The sequence below is a fragment of the Polypterus senegalus genome, chromosome 18 (genome assembly GCF_016835505.1).
Source record: "Polypterus senegalus isolate Bchr_013 chromosome 18, ASM1683550v1, whole genome shotgun sequence".
NCBI classification, from domain to species: domain Eukaryota; kingdom Metazoa; phylum Chordata; class Cladistia; order Polypteriformes; family Polypteridae; genus Polypterus; species Polypterus senegalus.
In genome coordinates, this window is record NC_053171.1 from 36,104,390 (window position 1) to 36,119,226 (window position 14,837).

The window sequence follows — 14,837 nt, forward strand, 5'->3', positions numbered from 1 at the left end:
TGCAGCCTCAGTAGCCCTGAACTGAATGGTTTGAAAACGGTTGGCAGAATGCCACCCTGAAGCAATTTTATTTGGACTCGATACCACACTAGCTTTTTAAACTAAAAATGCCATAGGACTGTTTACTCTTCATATGCTCATTTAAAAAAGGAGGGCTCCCAGAAATCACATTTCTTCTGGTCTTTAGAATACACACTGCAAGTCCTTTAAGAAGTATACAAATAACCATTTTGCTCTCTAAGCAGCTGCCATTGTGCTCTCCAGTTTCTTAACATTTCAAATTCAGGAGCTTAAATAACAATACTGCGCTGACAGTGAAAACAGTAACTTAAAATGCAACACTAAAGCTCCATGCTTCTGTCGGGTGCGTAAGCCACAAACTGGATCTCCCCCTTTTTTCTTTATTTCTGCAGCTGCAGGCTAAATTCTGTTAAGAGGATGCGTCTTCCTCAAACTACAGCCACCTATCACAACCCACCCCAAACATACAATTCTGCAGTATCATCAGATTTTCATTACTTTACAACTCAGGATCTCTAGGTCATTCTGCTTTACTAGCATACAGTAAGCAATGGGCAGATAAAACTTCATTCTGATAATGAGTGGTTCAAAGCAGGGGCTCAAGAATTGAGTGCTGGTATCCCATCCTTCTCTGAACCCTGGTTCAGGTCCCAACCTAGTCACTGTGAAGTGTTTGCTTGTCTGTGGACTGTCTCTGTTACACTCCCCCAATGCACACATGTTAATTACCTGGCATGGTATCTGCAGGGGGGCTGTGAATGTGCCCCCCGAGTGATTAGAGTTCCATCGACTGGCTTATTATCCACTTTTAGTACACAGTCAGTGCTCTGTGAACAATACATCATAAGTTATGGAAGGCACTTGTACAATTTGCTACTATCTGAAACTCCATGTGTATCATGAATGGCATTTTGCTTTTCTTTTTAGCATTCATTGAGCTTGAGCAATGTAAGATAAGGCACTATATAGCACCTGACCCGACACAAATTGGACACGGGAGGCACGTATAATGTACAAAGACTTTTATTTTTCTTCACCTGTGGGGCATGTCTTCCCCATGAACCCCACAGGCAATACACAGTCCCAAGCACTATTACTCCCCAACCATAGGGGAGGGACGACAAGTGCCGTTCTCCAATCAGTTGGGATGATGCCAGTCTCCCAAATGGAAGCAAAGATTGCTTGCAATGCCAGAAGGACAGCCTTACCACCAACCTGGAGAAGTTCACCCCAGATACCACAGATCCCTGCATCCTTCCCTACTCTCAGCTGCTTCACCACTTTCTTCTTCTTGGCACCACCACTCCTCCCCAGCAACCTTGTCCTCCTCCACCCGACTCTGGCCGATGAGTGGTGGTTGTTGGCTCCCTTTTATAGGTCACCTGGAAGTGCTCCAGGTGTTTGATCACCAAGATCCGGTGGCACTTCCAGGTGTGACGAATATGTTGCCCACACGGGCTCAGGAGTCCCAAACACAGCACCCCCTGGCAGTACCTGGGCTGCACCCAACTCCAATTCCCAAGGAGCCCTGCGGGAAACCAAGGCACTACTCCAGCCCAGGGGAGCGGCCATCTAGTGTCCAGGGGGAGGTATTGCACTGTCCAGGGCTGCTCCCCCGAATATAGTTTTCAGGGGCGTCCCGGGTGGGCATGGACAGCTAGACGGCTGCCATAGCAAGCAATAGGTTTTTTTTTCTGGGCCTCTGAACTTAATAATAGCAATGCTAACAATTATATGATCACTGTCAGACAAGAAAGTCCAAAATTAACAGGCAAAACCTACCAAAAATTAGTCTTTGTACGAATCAGCATTGTAATTATAAAATTGATTTAGTTTATGAAGAAAGCAAAAGTATGATTCACATGATTTTGGTACTTCACTTGATTTTAAAAAGTATTTCAAATAGTTTATCATATTGTCTGCTTTTAATAAATGCTGTTATTTTTTGCTGCAGTGGGCTGGCACCCTGCCCGGAGTTTGCTCCTGCCTTGCACCCTGTGCTGGCTGGGATTGACTCCACCAGACCCCTGTGACCCTGTGTTAGGATATAGCAGTTTGAACAATGACTGACTGTTATTTTTTGTCATTTACAATCTTGCCTAGTTGGTAGTGTGTTTGGTTGCAACCCTTATGGTTGTAAGTTGCTTAACCCATCAGAGCCTTAGTAATTAAAAAAAAGCACTGTGCCCAAAAGAAAAGTGCAAAATAAAAGTGAAATCTGTACATCATAGGCATTGAGACAAAGATGGTGATATCAACTGAAATATTCATGCACAAATAAAAACAGAGTATCACTAGGGAATCATTCTTTATTTGACTAACATGTGAAGAGAAAGACCACCTCAGTCTAACCTGGACTAGACAAGTTTGAGAAAAACATCGGAGAAAAAATAAATATACTTTGCATCAGTCATATCAGGAATGAAAAACTCCTTCATAAAACGAGCATCACCTCAAGATACTTTACAAGTGCACAGAGGCAGTAAGATTTTAATGTTTTTCATTCCAAACACCAGTGGTGTGGTTATGTTTACTTTATGGAATATTCTGCTACAGTGATTTCAATAATAATAATAATAATAATTTCACCATTTTAGTAGAGAATGCCACTTCCAAGTAGTTTCCAAGTTCCGAAGTGTAGCACAATTGTTAATACGTATATTTTACAGTCACAGACTGAGCAATCCAGGCCAGAAATGAGGACTGAGTTGGAAGCTTTCTGGTTTGCGGCTTAAGAAGAGAACCATAGAAGCATGACAGAAATGGCCAAGGAGTGTGGAAGAGAGAAGGACTTTAGGGATCCTTAAAACTCAATGTGACGTTATTTGAGAGAAATTAGGTTAATAGGATTGACAAGCTTTGTCGCACTAAACGGCCTCCTCTTGTCAATTTTGTAATGTTCCAAAGAAAGTAGGATTTCTAAACACACTATATTTTATATTGCACTTTCCTATAGCAAACACAACCCCGAGGTGCTTTACAACATCAAAACAATAGTTTAATTGCATGCATATTTATATATGGATTTGTTTTACACTGGGTACACAGAAATGGAAAGTGGAGTCACAAAATGAGTCAGTTCATGGATGTCACTGGGGTAACCCTGGGGATTACAGCCCAGCATCTCAGTCATTAGGCTACACAGCAGACACATACGTGGTGAGATGAAGTAATAAACCTTAACACGTGGAATGATGTTTATTTGTTAAAACGATGTATATTTTGCATAAAATGCAAGACTGTCCCTGGAAGAGAAAGTTTTATCTGTCTTTTGGTGAGTTTGGGAACGCAGTATATTAAAATGTATGGATAGACACTGTTGACAGCAATAAAGTTTAATCAGTAGTCAATGTGTCATTGTGTTCTGTAAATTTAATAAGCTGTGCACTTCTTATGAACTATTATTTATATATTAATATATATATTTTTTTTATTTCTAGCTATTGTTACTATGTTATGCATCATAGAGTCTTTATTTTTGCATTCCCCTTTTCTTGAGCTCTGTCTGGAGAAACACATTGAAAGTTCTGTCGTTCCAGAGGTGTATAGAAAACCATATGAAATTCGATTAGTTTGTTGTTCCAATACCAATCACCCTCAGGTAATGTGCCTCATATGGGACTCCATGAGCAACCGCTCAGTCGACACAAAGTCAAACCAGCGGTACCCAAAGATACTCCAAAGAGACATAGTACCAAAGGAGTCCAGTCTTCATCTCAGGTCACTGGATAGCGTCCATGTCTCGCAACCATATAGCAAGACAGGAATGTACAAGAATGTACACAATAAAAGCAGGTTCTATGCTGACATATTAGACTAGTATTATAATAGACATATATATCAGATATATTATAAGGACTGATTGTGAGGTCATTTATGTTAGGTAGAATGCCTAGAGGGGGCTGGGTGGTCTCGTGGCCTCAGAACCCCTGCAGATTTTGTTTTTTTTTTTTTTCCAGCCGTCTGGAGTTTTTGTTTATTTTTTCTCTCCTCCCTGGCCATCGGACTTTACATTTATTCTATGTTAATTAATATTGCCTAATTTTATTTTTTAATATATTTTATCTTTTTTCTCTTCCTTTATTCTCTAAAGCACTTTGAGCTACATCATTTATATGAAAATGTATAATATAAAAAAATATTGTTGTTGTTGTTGTAGACAACAAACCTCTCACAAGACACAGATATGCAAACTGGTACAATAACATCAAGTTCAATAAAATATCTATCTATCTATCAACCAATGAATTATTCACTAAGAGTCTGTCAAGAAATGCTATTGGTGTTCCTTTAGTCCAGGGGTCCCCAACTCCGGTTCTGGAGGGCCACAGTGACTGCTGGTTTTCATTCTAACCCTTTTATTAATTAGTGACCCATTTTTGTTGCTAATTAACTTCTTTTGAATTTATTTTAATTGACTTGCTCTTGAAGACTCAGGCTACTTAATTGTTTCTTTTTTTCTTGTTTAGCAGCTAATGAGATGCAAAATGAGTCAAAACATGACCAGCAAACTGTCTATCATAAAATATCTGAAAATAAAGAAAGATGAATATCTCAAGGATGTTGATCTGCTCAGGTTCCCAAACATTTTAACAGTGTGCTCTTAGAAAAAAGAAAATTAACAATTTCGGAAATGTCTACTATTGCACAATGAGAGCAACAACAAGCCATGGAATTAAAGAACAGGTTTAATTAACAACACAAATCAGCGTCTAATTAAGCAATTGGTTGTAGTGAAATGTATTGGAGTTTGAGGCCCTAACTTAGTTGGTCTTTTGTTGGCTCACTCATTTCACATTCACAAGTTTGGGTGCCATTTAAGGAAAGAAATGAAGCAATTGAGAGGAATGAAGAAGAAATTCAGAGGAACAAATCTTAAAAAACAAGTCAATTAAAATTAAATCAAAAGAAGTTAATTAGCAGCAAAATAGTGCACTAATTAATAACAGGGTTAGAATGAAAACCAGCAGCCACTGAAGCCCTCCAGGACCAGAGCTGAGGACCCCTGCTTTAGTCCAAAACCAACACGTCTGCATAAGGCCTCACTGGGACTGTGGCGGCCAAGTCAGAACTTTTCTTTCCTTTGCATTTTCTTGCTTTACAGTCATTCTGGTATTTGTTCAGACCATGTGTGTATTTTTATTTATTTACTTATTTATGTATCTATTTATGTATTTTTTTAAAGACTCTGTAAAAAGCCACATTTCCACCTGGGGACAAATAAAGTTCTATCTATCTATCTATCTATCTATCTATCTGTATGTCTATCTATCTGTCTGTCTGTCTGTCTATCTATCTATTATATAGTGCCTTTCATATCTATCTATCTATCAATCTATCATATAGTGTCTTTCATATCTATCTATCTATCTATCTATCTAACCCATGTCATCTTCTTCAGGGCCACAAAAGCTTTTATATCTCAGGTTGGTAAAGCTCAACTTAGAATTTCACATGGATTTCTCCATTTTTCAATTTTGTTTCTCTTTTAATTCAGAGAACAGAATATCGATACTGTTGACCTTTGCTTTTGCGTAACATTTTTACTAAGAAACAAGATCATGAGGCAGCATGATGAAATAATCCTTTTGTTAACATTTTTGACAGTCTGTTGGGCCCTACTATGGGGTTTGTGCAACCACACATAAGAGCATACCATCTTTGGATATGGCATAGACATGGAAGTGGTAAAGAGTTATTGTTTGGATAATTTAATGCTCAAAAATTAGAGACATAGTTAATACTACATTTGTCCCCAAGGAGAAATCTAAATTTTACAGAAGCTCAAAAAAAAAAAATAAATAAAATGAAAGAATTTTATGCAGTCTTAGAGCAGGCCGGCCACAAGGCAAACCAATTTGGAGGATCCAGTTGTGCTGACTGTAATGGACTGTCACCCTGTCCAGGGTTTGTTCCTGCCTTGTGCCCTATGCTGTCTGGGATTGGCTCCAGCAGACCCCCGTGACCCTGTATTCGGATTCAGCGGGTTAGAAAATGGATGGATGGATGGATGACTGACAGTTAAGATGATTTGCGTCTCTTTGAAATGTGTGAGGAAATTGGAGTAATCAGAGGAAAATCTATGTGGACACAGGAAAGCTGTGCAAACTCCAGACAGATAGTGGAGTTAGAACCCTGGACTCCCAAGTTTTGAGACTGCAGTGCTCACCACTGTGCTGCTGTTATAGTTTAATTTATTTTTTTTTAACGTCGACTGCTTGCCAGTTAGGAATATAATTAGGCAGCTCAGTTAAAGTTGCATTTGTTTTAAAGAGGAGATGAAAAAATTGATGTGTCATAGTTTACAATTCCAGCTTAGTTATTCCAGAGTTGTCTTGTCATCTTATGTTATCAGAGAGGCTGTCTGAGATGTGCAAGCTTTAAACATAATTGCCGCAAAGAAAGCCTTCACGCAGACAACAATCTGTTAGACAAATGCAGTATAATTGTGCAAAAAAAAAAAAGAAATAATTATAATGGATGCTGAATGTGGGAAATCCGTCTGCATCACTTTGTTTCTGGTTATCCCCGCTTAGCCGCCTGTACATTTCCAGCATTGGTTATTTAAGTTTGTGGCATCATCAGTGAATTTGATAATCTTGTCAAAGATTAAATTAAAAGGGTTTTGTACCCTTAATAACAGATTTGAATGTTTTAAAGATGATGTCTTAAAGGGATTGGACTAAGCACCCTAAAAAGCATGTGATTTTAATTTCTGCAACTGCTCACACAAATCCTGGGATTTAAGAAGATCCGAAAGTGATAATAAAGCCACCGGTTTGACATCCTAAGGGTATGAGAAAAAAAAAAAAAACAAATAAAGTGAAGGAAGCACCTAAAATTACATTTAACAGCATCAGATTAACTGTTAGAACCTCTAGTCATTCTTTGAATCATTTCTAGATATTCAATACAAAAGAAAAGTGTTTTACTGGGACAGCTGGATCTTCCTCTTATTTGTTAGTCACAGACTCGTTCAATTCAGGTCACTAACGCATATGCAATTAAGGACTATGGTTCAAACTTTATTCATGCATAGATACAGCGTGACTCCATCTGTAGATTTTTAAGGCCACCGTTAATCATGACCCAGTGATCGCACAAGCCGAGTACTGGGCATTTTAAAAAGGGTGACAATGGCTGGAAGTGGCAGAGTGTGCAGATTAGCGTGAAAATAATAAGGCACACCAGTCCGAAATGGCCACAACAATGGAAATAAAATGGTGACTCACCAAACAGTCTTCTGTCAGAGAGGAGTGCAGCCCATCCTGGAGACGGGTACTGTATGCCCTGGGAGTAAAGCAAGCTCTAGTAGTCACAACAAGTGGAGCACAGCTATCAAGTGTGTCTAACTGATGGTACAGACAACTGGGGCGCATGAAGACATGCAAACGTGTAATAACTGGAAATCCAGTGTGTCCAGGACATGGACGGGTGGAGCAAAAGCACAGATGTCTTATTGTGACTTAATGAATCTTTTATAATGCTGTCTTTGTGAAATACTATGACAGACAGACAGACAGACAGACAGACAGACAGATAGACAGATAGATAGATAGATAGATAGATGATTATCATGAACCCATTGGACACAAACCTAATTCCACCAAACTGCTCCAGGCATCATTGTTGGAAGTGTCTCTTTGAAGCTGCCATTCAGTGTTAATACATGATATCTGGCTATATGTTTCTGCCATTTTAATACATTAACCAGGGGTGTGGAAATCAAATTTTTTCTACTTTTTTTTTCTACTTTTTCTAAACTTAGAAAATCCACTTGTCCGCCAGTTAAATTCACTTATCCATAAACAAATAACAAAAGTGAAAAATAGTTTATTTTTTCTGATCACTTTTATTGATACCAAAACTGCCTTCCATTTTAAAACTGAAAAAAGTTCTTTCAGGGAGTAGTATTTTGCCACTTTGCTCTAGAACATTATATAAAAGATTCCCTTGTCATTTTATCTCACTAATAAACAATACCTTCATTATAGCTACACTAGTTCTGTTTCACATATTTCAGTTACATAACAGAACACTGTACTTGAGACATCATTCAACAAAACTGACAATATTGACTTCACAAACTCAACACAGGCATCCCTGCCTCAATGGTCACTCCCTAAATTTACACCATTCTTTTCCTGCACAGAACACAGAAATTGAAATTCAGTAAATGGCCTGTTGTGCTTTGCAACAGCGTAAGCAGTTTTGAACAGCCTGGCATAACGCTCAACCTCCGTGCGTTCAACTTTAGAAAACGCTTTTTCAATTGAACCCACTTTTTTTCTTACTTTTAGACTCATGCTTTGACATACAGGCAATGTGTTTCGTGACAGCTAATGCGACAGTAGTGTTCATGCCGGAAAATAATGTGGATGTTTTGTCGGCAATAAGGGGATACTGACGGGAAAATTTGCAAAAAACGGAGTCAGTGTCGTCTGCATTTAACTACGGAAACTCTTTGAGCCATTGCGATTGAAAAGACCGTTTTTTTATCATAGCCTACTCACGGTACCTTTCAGCTTTTGTTTTTCTTTTCTTGCCCTCCTTGTCAGGTTTTTCAGGGCCGGTTTTAATCAAGAAACGATCCATTTCTCATCCGCGATGCTACTTGCTTCAGTTTCAGCAACGCGCAAATAACGAGAAAACGTGCTTACCGCAGTGCATTATGGGTTACACAGGGAATTCCTAAAGACGTATTCGAAATTCCGCAAGATGGTACATTTCCAAAGAAGTAAATATTACCGATGTTGTCGGGAAAAAAATAATCGCGTGTAAGTGAAGATTTTTATAGATATTTCACAACATCTGGAAACAGTTAGACTGTTTTCTTCTTTATTTTTAATAAACTGACAGCGCGAAACCAACTTGTTTTATATGAAAAATTCTCCGATCAAAATGATCTATGGACGGCTCATCAAAATTGATGTTGTCACGCAATAAATTTCTTAATCCCTCAATATATCACAACCTACGCGAAATCACAAATTTCAGGAAAGATTAACTGCCTAGCAAGCTTTGTTATGTGGTGAAAACATTTGCATTGTAAGTAAAATGACCGTATTTTTATGTAGAAACAATGAATTTCATCAATAATATATAAAAGTTATTGATTATAATGAAAAAGCATCAGATTACATCGTAATGTCAGCATGAAAAAAATGACCGCATCTCGTGTGTAAATAGTAGGGTGAAATACTTATGTAAGACCGTAAGAGTGCTTCCCCTTTGAAAAGTCAGCCGTCATTTTGTAAACAATATTGAAGACCAATTTGAGACATGAAGAACATACCTAAGTAGACTGTTTCCACACAAAGTACGTACCCAAATGTTTAAAATTTGAAAGTAGTGGTAAAAATGTGCCCTGCATAGCACATATAATTCTTTTTTCTCCAGAAAATTGCACTTATCCACGGACAACTGAAACCAGAAAAACACTCTTGTCCGACGGTCAATTTACCCGTGACGGACGAGTCAGGCGTTGGATTTCCACACCCCTGCATCAACCTTGCTTAAATTACAAAAAATATTACTTTATTTCTACTTGTTTATTGCTATTGTATTATGTCATCACAGGATTGCATGGTGCTGCAAGTGGTAGGCAGTGCAACTTCATAAATCCAGCATCCTGGGTCCACCACTCATTCAATTTCAAGGATTTGTATCTTCTTCCTGTGTCTGCCTGGGTTTTCCAGCCTAATCTCAAATTAAGAGAACTAGAAATTCCATGTTTGGTCTGTGTAAGTGTGAGTGTCGGTGTGAGCATAAGTGAGTCCTGTGATGATCTTGATGTTGCCAGGATAGGCTTCAGTCCTGATGAACGTAAACTGCACCTGGCAGGCACACAAGATGGCTGGACTGATTGTTCTTTTGAATTGCGTAGTGATAAGCACTGCTCTCTAACCGATCCAGAATTGTGAGTTCAATTGCTGGACTAGTCTGTGAGATGTTAAGCTGTTCCCCCATGCCTGAGTATGTGTTTCTCTGATTTCCCGTTTTCCACCTACATTCCAAAAACATTAATTTTAGATTAATTGGAAACTTTAAACAAACCCCGTGTGAGCATGTGTGTCAATGTGCCATGCCAGGCCATGCCATTCAGTACACTTGTTCCCAGTACACAATGCAGCTAGAATAGGCACCAGCCTGTTTAAACCCTGAACTGGCTTAGAACTGAATGAATGTTCTTTTGAAAAGATCTCATTATTTCAATCAGTCATAAGTGGCGGACATCAACACTCCTTACGCTTCACTTGGATATTGAACAAGATTTCTTCGTCCTGAAAAACTGATCTTAGTTAATAACATTTCACATTTACTTTGTACTCTATGAATGTCTGAGGCAGTCAAAAATAAAAACAAAAATTTTTAAAAAGTCACATTTGTACTAATGTCATTCAAATGCCATGTTATTCAGCAAAGGAGAAAAACAGCAAGCTCTAAGCTGATTATGTTTTTTTTAACATATGTTACAGTGAAATGGAATTTAATGTTGCTGATTTTAAAGCCGAGGGAAATGGTCGGAGAAGTCCATTTAGGACACTGCAGTCAAGTAGATCCTATGCTTCATAAATTACTGGATTAGACGAATGTGTAGGGTGGTCTGCATGCACTTTACCCCTTAAGGCTCAATGTACCATTAATAAAAAATCTGCTTAGGTTCAAATGGAAAAACCCTGATAGCGGATTACAAGCTGCTAATGGAGATATGATGAAATGTTCTTTCTGCAGAAGCAGAGCAACATTTAAAGAGTCTGAAATGCACCCATCGAAGTGATTATCTGTGTATCAAGATCCTAAGTACCGGATGGGCCTAATGGTCACTATATGTGGCCGTCCAATGCTTCGAGGAGACTGAAGGCACAAAAGGCAGGGGAGCCTGAGTGAAGCGTCTCAACTCAATTTCACATGTTCTCTGATGTGACCTTTTTTGCGATGAAAGAGCTTGTTAGTCTATTTCTGTGAAAAGCCACATGAGGAGCTTGTTTTGCTTGTTTCTTTTTTTTTTTGGGTGCACAGAAGTATGGTGTTCATAATAATGCAGGCATGGCAAAGGATATAAAATCATTGGCTTAGCCCCATTTTGGTCATCTGCCAAGTTATGCTTCATGTTATGTGTTTCAATCTCAGGGTTCAACCTTATTTGCCCTGCAAGTAAATGTGCTGCTCACATTGGATTTCATAGACTCAGAACAAAATCACACAAAAGACCATTGTAAGGTTTACACTCAGGTCATGTAGAAGGTAACATTCAGACTGACAGCTTTATCCTTCTTTCTAACTCTGTGAACATGTCACATTTACCTACGTATGCTTTTTGATCTTAAATCTGTGCAACGTCTAATGGCAGAAGTTTCTTATGGGGAAAACTCTCTGAACAGTCTGACCGGCTCAACTACAGATGACCCAGGAATATAAAAACGAGTATTTGGCAATTGTTTGTCAGTTAGACTTTAGCTCATCTAAAAAGGAGACATTTCCCAGCTCCATCAAGAGAAGTCTACCTGGTGTAGCTATATGAAGAAATAAAAGAAGGTAGTTCACAAGCTATCAAGGCACAACTCAGGCAAAGGGAAGCTAGACAGAAAAGATTAACCACTTTAACACTAGAATTACCAGAGCCTACGAAAAAACTCGTAGATCTGTCCCACCTTAAATCGCTTCTCACCTCTCCATCAGCGTCTTTTGTCCTCTAATTGTGTGGATAGGCAGCAAACAGCAAACAGCCTGCTATCACATCCCCCACCCCGTACAGTTTTCTCAACTCAAGTCTGTTTACCTGCTTGTCAGTTGCTTGGAGTTGTATAGAGTGAGAAGTCAAGCAAAATGACACCTTTTATAAATACTATATTGTTATTTGGAACACTTGCATTTCATGTGTATTCCGTGTCTACAACGATCTGTGTAAACACATTGTTAAAACAGAAACGTTTTCCATGTTTTAGTAATAATTAACAAAATGTAGACATGAAGTGTATAATGTGTGAAGTCTGAATTCCAAATATCAAAGAAATACTTTCATAAAAGGTACAAATATAACAGAACAAGTGCGCTTCTATTCAAAAATATACTGTAACTGCAGAAAAAGAACCCACATTAGGGTGCGACATTAACATGCGTTTGCTATGATCACTTTGGTGGCACAACGGTATCAACTGTTGACTGGTAATCAAAACTTCACAGGTTCAATCCCGGATGAGTCTGTTTTGAGAAGTGAGTTGCATGTATTCTTACTATTTTAGAATAAAAACATACATTTGATTCCAGTCTGTAACAGCCGGTGTAATTTCTGATACTTGTAAAGGTTAGCTTTGGTTTTTTTTATTCAGTTTTATTCTCTCAGCCGCATTCATGATCCCAACACCCCCCAGCACATTTGACACTGCTGTTTTCACATAGACGCGCTATAACAGAGGTGAACTCAACTCATGACAACGGTTCTACATCGGAGCAAGAATGCACTTTTGCCATTTCTGTACTTTGTATATGTACACGGGAAGCTCTTGAAATCTTGTCCCAAGGTGCTGTTTTTTTGCAGACTGCATCAGGTTTTCTTCCAGGATTTTATTCTCACAAGCCTTCCAGGGCCTGCTGCAGAGAAGCATCCCCACAGCATGAGCTGCCATTACAATGTTTTATGGTGGGGATGGTGTGTTTTTGATAATATGCAGTGTTCAAACATGGTGTTTAGCCTGTTTGCCAAAAAGCTCAATTTTGGTCTCATCAGACATGAAACCTTCTTTGAGTTGACTTGAGACTCTCCCATGCTTCGTCTGGTGCACTCTAGCCAAGTTGTCATATTTGTTTTCTCTCCTTGTCACACTTCCATTGAGTTGCGACTGATGAACCATCTGAGCCACAGTTGTCCACACAGCCTCTCCAGTCTCATCCACCATAGCTTGTAACTCCTATATAGTTCTCATCGGTCTCTGGGTGTCCTCACTAGTCTTTCGTTTTTTTTGGATGGCCCATTCTTGGGAGATTTACAGATGGCCCACACTCTTTTAATATATTAATAACGGATTTAACTGGACTCCAATGAATATTAAGTGACTTGCATTAAGTTACTTGTGAATATTAAGGGACCTGTGTCCATCCCATGACTTGAGCTTTTTAATTCCATTTTCATGGGATTGCTTAGAGTGTTTGTTTTGTTTCTATTGTGTAGTTTACGTCATTATACTGACTCATCACAAGGTGGATCTTCCAGATAAGGTGTATTTATACTGCAATCAATTGATTGATGAGTAGCTATCTTTTTCTGACCACATTTCTACTTTTTCTCATTCATGCATGTTCGTGCTGTACAACAACCTTAATATCAGACCTCATCTATGTATGCCGCACAACTTCTGGTCCAGGTTTTGGTCTTGTCGTTTATTGACTACTGCAACCCACTTCTGGCAGGAGTATCTGCATGTGCTATCAAGCCCCTGCAGATGATCCAGAATACAGTGGTCCATGTTGTATTTAACCAGCCGAGACGGGCACATGTCACTCCTCTCTTCAGGTTGTCTCTCTGTAGCAGTACACATTAAGTTCAAATCCCTGATGGTTGCCTACAGAGTAGTCAATGGATTAGCACCTGAGTATATGGAGACACTGGTGAGGTGCTATGCTCCTTCTCGCCCACTCAGGTCTGCCAGTGAACAGCATCTGGTGAAGCCACATCTGTGTGGTATCAACTCTCAATCCAGACTCCTTTCCTAGTTGGTGGAACAGGCTGCCAACCTCCATCCATACTGCTGATTCCCTCAACGTATTTAAGAATCAACTAAAGACTCATCTGTTCTGCAAATATCTGTCAAGTTAATTGAAGCAAAAAAAGAAAAACCTATACTCTGTGATCTTTTATATTGTTGGTTAATTTGTTGTTTAAGTTTAATTGCCTTACCGATTATAATCTGTGATTGTAAATTGTTAGTGATTGCATCTCCTCACTTGTGGCAATCAACTTCAGTTACCTGTCCTATTTCACTTGCCAAACAAACAGGCCTGAGCCAAATGTTGCTCGATTATATTTACCTCTTTTAGAAGTCGCTTTGGATAGAAGCATCTGCTAAGCAAATAAATGTACTGTAAATGTAAACCCCTTGACTCCATTTCACTAAATCTGTGGCTTCTAAAACCAATTGACTGCACCAGTGATGATATAGGTGCGTCATAATGTGTGGGTAAACTCGTAGGCAATCGGTTATTTTGTGTATTATGTTTGTTATTAATTTATATCCTTCTTTATATTCTTCTTGAGCTCCTTTATGTGGCCATTGCAGCGATCATTACCTTCAGTACGGACAGATGAAGTGGCAAGCCCTGTTACAGCCGATGCTCCTGGCTCATGAGGAGTAGATGAAAACGTGGAAGGCAAGGCCATTTAAATTTTCAATGGATCTTCTGGAATCGACAAGCTATTGTGACCTGCATCACTTGCACATTCACTTCCACTTTCGCTCTCGACTTTAGACGATGCAGTGGTCCGGGGTCCCAGGAAATCTGTTCTTTCGCCTGTCTGTTCCGGGTCAGTGTCTGTAAGGCCATACCTTGAGTTTGGACTTGGACTTGATGCCTTTCTAGGCTTGGGCGTAACTTTGGATTTCTTTTCCGTTTCTTTCTGAGCCCCTTTCTTAGTGCTTATGTTTATACATGCTTGAATATACTGTAATAGAAACTCCTCAAGTTGGGTAAATACAGGATACTTCAGGATGATAAAAAATAAGAGAAAGATTAACATCACTGGTAACGGAGTTCCGCTTCAGATGTCCATCTCCCGTAATGGACGAGACCAACTTTGTTATTAATTTAGACCACTTTGC